Here is a 13,311-nt window from a genome sequence, read left to right on the forward strand (position 1 = left end):
TGCTGAACAGGGCACAGAAGTTCTTAGCGTCTCGGGTTTCGTCGAGGGTATCACTATCATGGATACTTGGGCCGACATGGTTGATGCTGAACTCTAAGGGTCCTGATGTTTCGGAATAATGTACTTTTCATGAATGGGTTTCTCACAAGGCCTCTCTATAACCGCCTACTATACACTAGTCATGTATAATTAAGATTAAAAAAAAACTGTTGACTGAGCGACCCTGCCCTAAATCCTCAACCAAACAAGGAACAGGAGATAAGGCAGCATCACTCACTCGAGGTCTATCAATCTTAATTATAAATGGCTTTAACGTATATACTAAGCCATCATAGCTTTACCTGATGGGTTTTTAAGTTTTACAACAGTGTTGCGACTTTCGCCTTAACGAGGGAGTAATTACAATTAGAATTGATTAATTAAAGTTTTCGGTTAGCTACTTAGGATTGAGAAACGTACCAAAATTCTATCGGGTTCTTTGATGCTTCCCCTAGGCATTAGGGTTAAACTCCTCCTACGCCTTTTTCATTTCCTTCAGTTAAGCAGTCACTCTTGAAGTGCCCAATTTTACCACATAGGTGGCATACTTGACTGGTCCCCACATTGGTGATTGATGTAATGAACTCAACCGGGGTTCTACAGAAGCGAGCGGTATGCCTCTTCATGTTGCACCTAACACAAAAGAGTTCCCGACAGATACCATGATGATGGTAGTCACACTTGCTGCAGCGGGGGAGGTTTCCTAGGTATGGTCTTCCAGGTGTCGGGGCAGAAGGGTTGACAGACGCATTGACCACTTCAGCTTGTTGCCCTTTGGAAGGTCCTTGAGTCGAGGTACTTCCCTCCTCGTTCTCAAACTTTCTTTTCAATGGATTAGGTTGGAGTTCTTGGGTGGTTTTACACATTGGCACTAGTTGCTGTTGTCCATTGCTATGATCGGGATTTCCGATAGGGCTCTTGCTAACATTGGCGTTGTTAGCGTTCAGGTGAGCCATGACAGCTGCTACGGCTGCTGAAACCGCGGCTTGAAACGTAGCTTCATCGATTTGAAGAATCGGTGTCTTACCAGCGGGTTGGTTACGTTTCTTTGGAGGCATGGTTTTTCCTACACGAAAAGGAACACAAGCTGATGAGAAACGATGGTTAACCCTAGATGTATCTTTCTTTACTATGATAGGCATAAATTTTTCCCGCGCCTTGATTTATGGTTATCTGAGCGTCGACCTACATCCCTATGATGCAGTCCGGGTAACAGACTAGGAGTAAGTGTATCGGAAAGCCATAAATCGGGTGTCGTTCCTCTAAGTTATCTTTAAATTGGAGAGGCACACTCTCTGGCTTTGAAAAGGTTTGAAAGAGCTTCGGAACGATGATTACACAAGAAAAAGACATGAAAGTTTATGGCTAAACACTCTCAATCGAGGTTTTGGGTTCCGATCTAATTATATTAATCGCGACGGGAAAGACGAATTTGCCTAACACATAGTGTGAGCAGTGTAATCACTAGCTCATTAAATTGTATTATTTTATGGGTTATTAGCATGACGTTTAAGGAGGTTGAAACACTTCTCGGGCTCCATGCATTGGCTCCCTCTGTCCACCTCTTATTCCTAACTGGAATAAGCGTTGGTTTCCTCCGGGTATCTATATATGGTTCTCTGCTCTCGCAGACATATTGAATTTCTACTCCGGCTTACTTCCGATTCTGACTCTGAGTGTCATCACTTCACAAAGGATGACTGGAATCTCAGAAGTTCAGGCGAATTTCCCACCGATGTCCCTAAAAGGTATAGGCATATGGTGATTTCAATAGTCTCGTCCCTGTTCATTCATTTCCTAATTAGAAATCTTCTCAATGAACCTCTTCTGGGTCTTTATTGACTCCTCTACTGATTACTAAAGTGGATAAGGTTTCCTAAAGGGGTTTGTGCGAGAAAGGGGAATGTCTAAAGAATCTTAAGAGATTATTAAAACATTTTACTGGGTGATCCATATCGAGTCCGGCTACAATTACATAGTGTACACAAATCATATATAACTTAGATCTGATAGGCCTTCGAATATGTGATACTACGCTATATCCACATCCAAACAAGGAAAAGGAAGTAGAGCGAAATAAAATATTCTTAGCCTATGAGATCCTCACTATACATAACCTTGGGAGTATACACTTTGTAATCATAGGTCTATCAATAAGGATCTCCTTTAGTTTTCACGCAAGGTATTTATGGTTCCTAAAATACTCCCATAGTATTTTAATTACATGATTAATTCTAAAACTTCTGAACATGCTTTTGGGTTTATTGTTAGTCTTTTAGTATCATAAAATACTCTTATAGTATTTTAAACTTTTTGTTTGGCTCTAGCATTACTATTTGGTAAGTTTCAGATTCATTGCAACACCACCTTCACTCCCAAACACACGTTAGTCGCATCTCGAATAAATATAGTTGATCAGGGTATATTTATTCCAGCTTACGATTACATAACTGCCCAGGTTTGACGGTAATGCTCAACATCCAAAGACTTTTATTCTTGTTCTTCTTGTGATACTTGTTCGGGTTTTTATATTCTGGATGTTCTTATACTTTTGTAAAATATGGTTATATTTTAAATTATAATTCTTGGTCAGAGTGTCTTATCCCATTGTATTTATAGGTTGTATATCTTTTATGATTTGATATACTGAGCTCACTATAAACAATGCTCTGATACCAATCTGTCACACCCCAAAACCGAAACGGCGGAAACGTTCTGGTGTGGAGGACATCATGTCAAGTATCACAACACATGCAGTATAGTAATCAAAGTACAACAACCATTGCATTAATAGTTTAAGTTTTACATAGGTTACATATGGCAACACAACAAAAGTAAATACAGAGAATAACATAAAATGCAGCTCGGTACAAAGTTGTCTTCACAGAAGCTTCCGGAGTGTACCTGTCTACTGACGACCTGAGAATACAAGTTATTTTGAAAGCGAGTATCAGCATTTTAATGCTGGTGAGTTCATAAGTATTTAATGACATTGGTATAAATACATGTTTTTCTTCAAATTAATCTCACTAGATGATGGTGAAATGATTTTACAGAGTATTAGTATTTCTCCCAGAAAATCCTATATTTTCTAATAAAGGTAGTTTTCCACCAAAAGTCAACTGTTGTATGTTTAAAGTGTATTTTTCCCATAAAGGTACTATCATTATCAAAATATAGTTTATACTTTAAGGAATATGCGAGAAGATCACAAGTAAAAGTAATAGGGAAAATACTATTTTACCTCAGCAGTAACGCTGATGACTAAAAGTGAATAAAACATAGATTCCAGGTGGTATCGAATGAACCATACGTCTCGGAGGGTCCTAAGGAATGAAGTGTAGACCCCAGGCAGTATTAAGTGAACAATACGCCTCGGAAAGTCTAAGTGAATGAAATACAGACTCCAGGCGGTATTAAGTGAACAATACGCCTCGGAGAGTCTAAGGTAGCATTTAATCCTATGTAGGTTAGTTTAAAGGTTTAAAATATGGTCTAGTGTATAACTAGGAAAATACATCATGAGGATTTTATATGTAGAAAATACTATGATAACACTTATTACCTTAAGGCCATGAATTATATGGTAAATGTAAAGATACTCATAACCATACTGATTGACAGATGTAAACATGACGACCTGCTGGCGTCGGAATGAATGTGACATTTGTCACCCCTTGGATTGGTCGGCCGGGATTGTAGCTAGCAGTCAGGATGTGGGATAGTTTGTCCCGTATAGATCTATACACACAATGCCCGCTCTCCCTCCAGGAGACTCTGGTTACCACTCGACAACGGTGAAATCCGCGTCATGAGGATGTATCTCGTGTTTTGATTTCTATAAACCTTTCTTTTTACTAGAAGTATAAGTTTTCAGAATATAGTTATAACTAAGTTCTCCTACATGAAAGTTATAGATGGTTTCTAAACTATACCTATTATAGTTTACTCGAGAGGTTATCTAGATGCCTTTGCTACCCTAAGGTGTTAAATTGGAATAAGAGTATTAACATCTAAACAGATATACATAATATATAACTAGGATTTCAATGACACTCGGACAAATAACCGGATGCTCTAAGTCCACAACCAAACAAGGAACAGGAAATAAAGCGGGTTATCAGTCCTAAGTCCTTCAAATCCTGCTTATATAACTATATCTATATAGACATGAATCTATCAAGAATATAAGTTTAAAATACTTTGATAAAAGCTTGGTAATTTAAAAGAGATTTTGGTACTTAAAAGAGATTTGAAAACAAGATATGAAAACCTTTAGTCGGATAAAACAGTTTAACATGCAAAAATCTATTTGATTGACAGTTATTAATCACATGTGATTGATATAATAACTTATCAATTCAACTTGTATTCCCCCCCCCCCCCATAAAAGCATTTAAAATCATTTAAAAGGTTGATTAAGGGGTATGAACTCACCTGAAGTGAGTGATTCGGATGAACGGATGGTGTAGGATTCTATGTGTCAAGTGAGGACTTGAACACACACTCGGATCCTATTGAATATGCAATGATTCATTTATGTATCTAATTAGTCATTTAATAACTAATTAAGTAAGTTAAGACATCCTAATACATGGAAACACTTTGCTTCAAGTGCTAGGAGTACTAAAGGGTTGCATATAAAGAGAGTATGGCCTCACATTGGAGTTTACCCCCATATGGTAGCACCATATGGGTTTACAGTTCTGGGACCATTTACCTCATGACTTTACGGCCGTAAACTTATGGAAATGGTGTCATTGGGTGTTTTAAGGTCCTAAACCACACAAGGAAGAAAGCTAGACTCGATTCCAAGGCTTAGGAAGTGACTAGGGCTCGAAATGGCCCTTTGTTGGAGTTTACGGTCCTTGGACCACTCCTTGGGAGTTTACGGTTGTAAACACATGTGTTTAGGGTTGTAAACCCATGAGTTTACGGCCGTAAACTCATGGTTACCCAACCATTTCGTGTTTTGGTGTTTCTAGCTCATGCATGCAAGGTTCTAGTCCTTTATACAAGCCATAGAAGGTGTTAGGGGCATCAAAACACCATTTGGAGGTGTTTACGGTCTAATGAGATCTCCTTGAACCGTAAACACATATGTTCTTGGGGATTTTGATGTTCTTCAAGGGTTTAACATGTATTCTAAGCAAACAACTAGTTACGAGGAGTGTACTTACTTATAGGAGGCTTGTAGAAGTGTTTAATGGCCAAGAACACTAGTATGTGTTCTTGGTGTTCTTGGTATTTTGAAGAACACTTGAAGATCTAAGAAAAGATGAAGACTCCATGGATGAAATGATGTATCAACACTAGATTAAGTGTTGCATGTTCGAATCTAGGAAGGAAACACTTACATTTTTGGAGGATTTGAAGAGATGATCTTATGATAGTTGAGAGAAAAGTTGGGTGTTCTTGAAGTTGGAAGTGTAAAATGAAGGAGTGGGGAGTAAACTCATGCTATATGCATGAGTTCAAGGTGAAGAGGAGTTTACGGCCCAAACTCCTCTTGTTTGGCCGTAAACACCACACTAAGGTGTTGGTTGTTTTATTGTTACACATTGCCCCTAAAAAGCACTTCCATTTATTTGATCGTTTGACGAAAATTAAAATAAACTTTCCAATGAACTTAAAACCGGCCAAACATATACTGAAATGAATTTAACTATTATTCGAAGTGCTTGACTGCGGAGTTTATACAAATGAAAATTTCGGGGTGTCACACTTATGCTTAGTGACCTGGTTAGGTCGGTGTCCTGGTTATAGGATGACACTATGTCAGTGATCGGTTAGGTCTATGTCCCGGTTTTTGGGATGTTGCTATGATTAGTGATCTGTTAGATCATTTGTCACACCCCGGGACCGGCGGCGGAAACGTCCCGGGGCGGAGCGACGTCATGTGCAGTATCACAACCAATGAACATAGTAAGAATAGTAAACACAACCATTACATTGCATAAGAAAAGTTACATTCGTTTGAAAAGCAAGACAATACACGTTTTATAAATACATCAGTTTATCAAAAGTAAGGACGAGACTTCTATACGCTCCGTCTTCTCCAAAAGTAACGGGATACCTGTCTTAACGAGAACCTGAGAATACAAGCAGTTTTAAAATATCAGCATAAAGCTGGTGAGTTCATAAGCATGTTTTGTAAGGAAAACCGGTTATTTAATCTTGTGCTAAATAATTTATTTCCTTTAATAAAGATTTGTGTGTGACAAATGTGAATTCAGGTCATTCTCGGACTCATGCATCTTTATAATAACCATTCATGCACATCATGCCATGACCTAGTAGTATAAATTAGGTCAAAATCTTACATAAACTAGGATCCATCTAAGACCTAGGACTAATATACTTGACACTTACGATTCTAGTAAGTTGCTTAACTACAATAGGAAATGCCAATGCTATAATTTGAATGAAACTTTCAAGCTTTGTTATAATTGAAAAAGGGTATAAAACCCTAAAAATAAATTAAAATATTCTAATTATACTTCATTATGATGATGAATATCAAACAATATTCCAAAAACCCTAAAGAGCCCAAAAATCCAAATTTATCAATCTTAAAGCTTAAAAACTTTATAAAATTTGGCTATAAACTTTCTAATATCAAATTTTTATTAATCAAATTATGGATTATAATCATTGAAATAGAAATTAAATTATCATGCAATAATCATAATTTATTAGTTAAAAACAAGACTTTTAAATAAATCAAATTGCTTAAAGAATCACTTTTATAAAAATTAGATTTTTGTAAAAAAATGAAGAGGGAAATTATTAATTTGAATTTTTGGAGAGAGAGGGCTCCTAACCCACTCAAAAACCAGCCATCTCCCCTCTCCCCATGCTCCCTCTTCCCAAAACTCAATCATTAGAACTTCTCCCTCACTCTACCTCTTCCCTCTTCACTCTCTCACACTCTACCCTCCTAACACACACAAACTCTCTTCCTCTCTCTCTCTAACTCGCGAAATTCTCCCCATTCCTCTGCCAAATTTCGAGTTTTAGAAGACCTTGAAGTGTTCTTACTTCCCTCAAGATCAAAACCAAGGTAAACAACAACATCTTCTTCCATAATTTCATGATTCTACTACCTCTTCTTCTTAGTTTTCTCTTCTTTTCGGATTCTATGCCTTTCCATGGCTAGAAATCTTTATTTTTCCCTTGTGGTTTGTAGATTCTCACCATAACACAATGCATGTGTTTGAAATGGTGAAAATCTGGGATCAAACCCATGCAAGGAGTGAAAATGATGCACATATGTTCATGTGACTTCAAAAACAAGTATTACATCTTCTTCTCCATTTCTTTTGTGTTCTTGCATGGTCAAAAGCATTTAAACCGTTTCTAGTACATCTTGGATGCTCATTCACTCCATGCATGTGCTAGAAATCGGACCTTATCAAAGGCATGCATGATGTTCTTGTCAAAATGTCCTAAGGATGCACTCAAAGCAAACATGCAATCTGCCAGATTACTTTATTCATCTTTGAACGACCGTATCTCGGTCATTCCTTAACCAAATCATGATATGCTTTTTGCATTGGATAGCTCCATGAGTTAACTTTCAAACCCAACTGCTCTTACTGTAAAATATTAAATATCCAATTTTTGGCAATTTTTACAAAATGGTTGCGCAAACAGCTCTTTTTCTATGATCACCATTTTTGCCTTGCATGATCAATGGCCTTAAACCCAACCATAAATCTGGGGAAAAATACTTTAGAAACTTAACATATCCAGTGAATGATGGCTGAAATTTCGTGCCTTAAAACCCCACAGAATGTGCTTCACAAATTCATGAACTTCAGCCACATTTACATCTCATGCACCATTGCATGCAACATTTCTTATCTTGTTTGGGTTCAATACCCCTATTTCCCTTCTGAATAAATTTCGAACATTTTTCCTTTTGAAAGCCCTCACATGCATGTGATAATCTGTAAAATACCAAAAGCTTTTATTATTTCTTTGATTTATTAAAATTATTGCTAGAAACCAAGGGCATAAATCACATAAAATACTTCCAGAGGTCAATAAATCCGGAACAAATTCATGAATGACCCTTATGATGGATAATGACCCCTCACTAAATTTTAGCAATTTTTGTTGCTGTTTGGTATGATTTCCAATTTTCTTTTTGTTAGGATATAATAAATCACAAAACCACTTTGGAAAGTGTGAAAATTTTATCTAACAATTTTCGCATACCTTACCTGTGATGGATGACTCAGAAAAATAATTTCAACATTTTTAATCATGCCTTGCTATTTTTCCCAATTTTTGGTAATTATAATGGTTTAAAAATCGGAAAATAGTTCTGATTATCCAAAATTCATGAAAATTTACCAGAACATCATGTTTTATAGTAGGAGGTTACATAAAAATTTTAAGGATTTTTCTCCACTGTAAACTATTTTTCTCTTAATTTCTAAAGTTAATTACACTTAAATACACATAAATACCCAAAACCGGGTTATATAATATGAAGACCACTTTTGATATTTTTCTCAGGTTATTTATACTGTAAATGATGTCACAAAAATTTTTGGTAATTTATTTTAACTGTTTAATATTATTTCTTCAATTAAAGATTATTTAAAGGAATAAAACAAGGAAAAATAGAAATACCCACTGAAAAATATCTTTTATATTTTTCCCAGCCTATTTATGCATAATAACAGTTAAATAAAAAGTTTGGGTAATTTTGGAAACTGTTTTCTATTTATTTCAATTCTTATTGGAATAAATGCTCAAAAATCATAAAATATAATTAAACAGCTTGGAAATCCATTTTTATAATTTTCCCAGCTTAGTATTGTGTAATAACAGTTAAATAAAAAGTTTGAGAATTTTTATCCTTTGAATGCTATTTCCGTGAATTTATGTTGTAATAAGGACTTAAAAATTTGGAAAATTTATATTCCAATGTTGTAATTAATCGCACGATTTGTAGAATTTCATTATTTCAGAAAAAGTGTAACCAATTAATATAAAATCAAATACTAAAACATAAATTGGCATTTCACTATATGTAGAATTTAGTATATTAACATTAGATTTCGACATGGAAACTCACTAGGATGTGTTTGATGTCGTAGGATCCCGGTAGTAAGACGTTGGTGCATTCCGAAGTACCACTTGTACCTACTCGAAACGTTGTGAGTATTCACGCACTCCCCTATTTTCAGTTTTTATGTTTTGGGGTGGAAAAGCATGTCCCGAAAAACTATTATTTGAATGTTGTATTTAAATTGATTTGTATCAAACATGATTGCTATTTTATTGCTATGTCTCTCTATGTATGTCTATGCAACACGGAACATGAGAACTTATCGTAGTAAGGCCCTTCCCTTATCTCTAACCATTAACTCTTTGAGCCAATGGTCATTATGGATAGCGCTATTAGGAATTGACAACTCCTCACTCGCCCTATTGCTGGAGTGCATGATACCATATTCATCTATGGAACGATAAGCATAGATCTTGATAGGGCTTCAGTCATAGGTTTGGTTGAGACTCATTGTTTGCTCATACACATACAAACTCGTTACACATTATAGCAATAAACTTGTTATCTATTATGGCAATAAACTAGTTTATCAATTTTAGCAATCAACTTTGTTTCTCATTATAGCAATGAACTTTGTTCTCATTAAAGCAATGTACTTGTATTTATAAAAAGTCTTATACCAAATCTTGATTTTATAAACCTGTGAACTCACCAACTATTTTCATAGTTGACGCTCGTTTTACATGCTTTTTCAGGAAATAATTAGTAAGTGGATATATAGATTCATCATCATAGAGCATGCTGCATCGTGTGGAAGTTATTTTATGGAGTTATATTTTGAACAATGTCATTTTGGAAAACTTGTACTTTGTTTTGTTTAAGCTAGGGGTTGTAAACTTTTAAATATTGCTATGGTGATGTATCTTTATCTTTTGCAATGAAACCTTTGTCGCTGTCATACCTTGCGTTTCCGCTTTAGCGGGGTGTGACAGAAATGGTATCAGAGCTAAAGCTATAGAGAACATCGGTTTTTTTTAAGAAAACACAACCTATGACTAAAACTTACAAAGAAATTCTTTTTACATCAAACATATTACTAGTATAATTAGGTCGGGAGTTGTATTATTGGACCTCGATTAAACATAGCCTGATCACCTATGTTTAATTTAGGAAAGATTTATACAAAGCTTGAGCTAATTATAATGGGAATATGTTCAACAAAAATATTTGAGAAAACTTTATTTCAAAAATTCAAAAAGGTTAATTTTGGTGTGTGTAAGCATTGCATATTATAGGTATACATTGTTATTTATTTCATATCTCATTGAAATTATGTCTCAGTCCACTATGTCAACATCGTCATCTTCCCACGCTGCCGCCTCAGCCGATGAGTCCGGCTACGTCACTATTATCCCTCGACGTAATCCCCCCGCCTCGGTAGAAGAAGACCCATTAGAGGATACGGAAGATACAGGGAACTCGGTGGAGATCAGTAATGACAACGCCCCGAGTCAACGACGCGAGGAATCACCTACATCAGTGTTGCCACATCCACCACTTTATGGGCTTCGTATTCGGAGGACAGCAAGGAAGAGTGTCCCTATCCCGGGAAGGATAGCAACCAGTACAGCAGGACTTGGCACGGCAGGAACCAGTCAGGTAGGACCCAGCATGGCAGGACCGAGAGCACCCCCACCTCAGCGAGTTATAGGTATACCTGTCAGGCAGTCAGGTATGACCCCGGAGGAGTCCCGGAGGATGCATTCGATGGCAGCGGGCCTACATCACAGTGTTGTTGTGATAGCTGAGCATCGGGAAGTTTTGGATGAAGTGTTAACAAGGATGGAAATCATGTTTCAGCATTCGATGGAGACTGCTGACACTGCTAGTGCTGCTAGACGAGTGGCAGGTCGTGCGATGACCGCATGTTATGTGTTTGGAGGGCTATTACTGATTGTGGTGTGGATGTTTCTTGTTGGGATAGCGATTCGTACTTGGTTCTGATTTTAGTATTTTATTGTGTCATGAAATGAAAACCCATGTTGGGTATCTTTTGGGGAAAGACATTAAAACTTTATTTTGGGATTGATGTATTGTTTTGGTTTTATGACTATTTCAAATGGTAATGAAGAAGTTTATTTTATGTTTGAAAACTTTTACTATGAGGTCAAACCCTAGAACTTATTTAGTCAATAGTTGAATAAAAAATATTTTTCTTTTCTTTCCTTTCTAAAATCTATATGCCTAGTATTAATGCAAACCATTAATTTGACAACACTTACGGTTTTCAAAATAGTAGTGAACTAAATATTATACATTATTTTATGTATTTATACGTATTTCTTCTCTTGTGTCTTAGAACCATGTCAGGAAGGCCTAATCGCGGGCGCCCACAGAACGAAACACCCGATGTTGCTCAAATTGTAGCACAACAACTCATGGAAGCAATCCCAAACATTGTCACTCAAGTAACTGCGGGACTTAATGCTAACCAAGGAAGTAGTGGAGGAAACCGGGAAAACAATGAAAGAGAATGCAACTACAAGTCCTTTATGGCCTGTAAACCTAAGGAGTTCCATGGAAAGGAAGGTGCGGTCGGGTTGCTGAAATGGATTGACAGCATGGAGTCGGTCCTTCACATTAGCAAATGCCTCGAGCGCAACAAAGTTGAGTATGCAGCTTACCTATTCCAAGATAGGGCATTAACCTGGTGGAATACTCTAGTGCAAACCCGAGGCCGTACAGCGGCATATCAGCTAACTTGGGAAGACCTAAAGAAGCTGCTGATAGAGGAGTATTGTCCCAAGGATGAAATTCAGAAGCTTGAATCTAAGTTCTGGAACCATTCTATGGTTGGAACACAAATAGAGAAGTACTCAGTCCGATTTCATGAACTAGCAAAACTGGTACCTCACATGGTTACTCCTGAGGAGAAACGGATAGATCGTTACATCTGGGGTCTGGCACCAGAGATTCGGGGAATGGTTACCTCAGCAAACCCAACTACTATTCAAAGTGCAGTAAGCCTAGCAAATCGACTAACCAATGATGTGATAAGGATGGGAACATCAACAAAGGAAAGCTCTAGTAGCAAGAGGAAGCCAGCAGATCAGGGAGAGAAGAAGTATGGAGGCAAGTCAGGGAGGAAGCAGAAAGTCTCAAGAAACTTTATGGTAAGAGCCCAGGAGCAAGAACCAGTGAAAACTTAGGAACAGAAAGTCATGGAAGTGCAGGAACGAAAGCAGTACTCAGGGCCGCTTCCGAAGTGCAATAAGTGTAACTTCCATCACAAGGGAGCTTGCCCAGTGTGCCAAAACTGTAAACAGACAGGCCATTACCTGAAGTATTGTAAGCTGAATAAGGATGGAAAAAGGGCATGTTACGAGTGCGTGAGTACTGATCATCTGCGTAGTGCTTGTCCCAAACTGAACAAGGGGCCTGGTAACAATGGACAAGGCCAAGCTAGGCAAAATTTCCAAGGAAATCAAGGTGGGCGGCCAAGAGGTGTAGCCTTTGTGATTGGTGCATAAGAAGCTCGTCAGAACCCTGAAGTGATAACAGGTACGTTTCTCCTGAACAACCATTTTGCATCAGTAATATTCGATGCGGGAGCAGATAGGAGTTTTGTTTCTTTAGCATTTAGACCGTTAATTGGCTTGAAATCGAGAAAGATGAGGAATGCTTATGCTATTGAACTTGCTGATGGGTATGAAATTAGGGCTAATGAAATAATTCCTGGCTGTACTCTGAATTTAGTTGATAAACTCTTTAGCATTGACCTAATTCCTATAGAGCTAGGTAGTTTTGATGTGATAGTAGGGATGGATTGGTTATCCAAAAATAAAGCAGAAATTGGTTGTTACGAGAAAGTCATTAGAGTGCCTCTCCCTAATGGAGAAACCCTTATCATACACGGTGAGAAGCCAGGAAGAAGTTTAAACATAGTATCAAGCATGAAGGGTCACAAGTACCTGAAAAATAATTGTATTGCATTCATGGCCCACGTGCTAGAAAAAGAACCTGAAGCTAAGCAACTCAAGGAGATTCCAGTGGTTCAAAACTATCCCGAGGTGTTTCCGGAGGAATTGCCCGGTCTACCCCCTATCTATCATTTCTGATAGAGATAGTCATTTTACATCTCGATTTTGGTGGATGTTACAGAAGGCACTAGGAACCAAGATAGATTTGAGCACAGCTTACCACCCTCAGACAGATGGGCAAACAGAGAGAACAATACAGACATTGGA

The sequence above is a fragment of the Lactuca virosa genome, chromosome 3 (genome assembly GCF_052849685.1).
Source record: "Lactuca virosa cultivar CGN04683 chromosome 3, Lactuca_virosa_CGN04683_v6, whole genome shotgun sequence".
Taxonomy (NCBI): Eukaryota; Viridiplantae; Streptophyta; class Magnoliopsida; order Asterales; family Asteraceae; genus Lactuca; species Lactuca virosa.